Here is a 1,042-nt window from a genome sequence, read left to right as displayed (position 1 = left end):
TCTACCAAATCCACTCAAAACGCTTTGGTTAATCCGAGAGGCTAAAGTAGAAGACGCTTGCCCAAGATTCCACGCGGTGGGACTGAACCTGGAACCCTGTGGTTGGGAATCAAACTTTTTACCGCGCAGCCATGTCTGCGCCTATGTATACGTATTTATATGTACGTGTATGTATGTATGTATGCATGTATGTATGTATGTATGTATGTATGTATGTATGTATGTATGTATGTATGTATGTATGTATGTAGTCATATAAAATCACAAATATATTTGTGCATGTACGTAAAAACATTTTTTATAAATATATTCCTACACACGCGATACATATGTGTATGTGTATGTGTATCTATAAAAAAAGTATAACAAAGTCATACACGTATGCGGATACATATCGAAGCAAGATTGACGTAGGCATTTTAAAATATCAATTAGATTAATGAGATTCACTTATTTGTCCTAATTTGAATTATGGTTACTTATCTTACACAAACACACATACACCCACACGCCCACACGCGCACATGTTCACACGCATGCACACAAGCGCTACTCTGTACTGAACCTAAAGCATGCTGTTATGTGAAATGGAAATGTTAGAACACTTTATGTAGGACTTCACAGTGTTGCCTGCCTTATCTCTCTCGCAGCTCAATGCAAAAGATTCGAATCAATCATGCAAGCTCCTTACCAAACCATCTGCTTCTAGAGAAAGAAGAAAAAAAAATCAGTTGGTTGGGGTCTCTGTCATCTTTTTGACACTTCATCTACATCTGTTGTCTGTTTGCTAACGGACACTTATACACACGCACGTGTGTGCGTATATGAATAAGTGTCTGTGTGTATATGTATGTATATATATAGATAGATAGATAGATAGATAGATAGATAGATAGATAGATAGATAGATAGATAGATAGATAGATAAATTCAAGGTGAATATGGTACTTAAGTTTAGGCACCAGAATTAAGTATGGTATTATCCATACAATTTCAAAATAAAGTGATTAAAATCAAAATAAGTAACAAGGATATCCAAAGG

The sequence above is a fragment of the Octopus bimaculoides genome, chromosome 1 (assembly GCF_001194135.2).
Source record: "Octopus bimaculoides isolate UCB-OBI-ISO-001 chromosome 1, ASM119413v2, whole genome shotgun sequence".
In the NCBI taxonomy this organism is placed as follows: domain Eukaryota; kingdom Metazoa; phylum Mollusca; class Cephalopoda; order Octopoda; family Octopodidae; genus Octopus; species Octopus bimaculoides.
The sequence above is the reverse complement of the archived record's forward strand: the minus strand, read 5'-3'. Positions refer to the sequence as shown.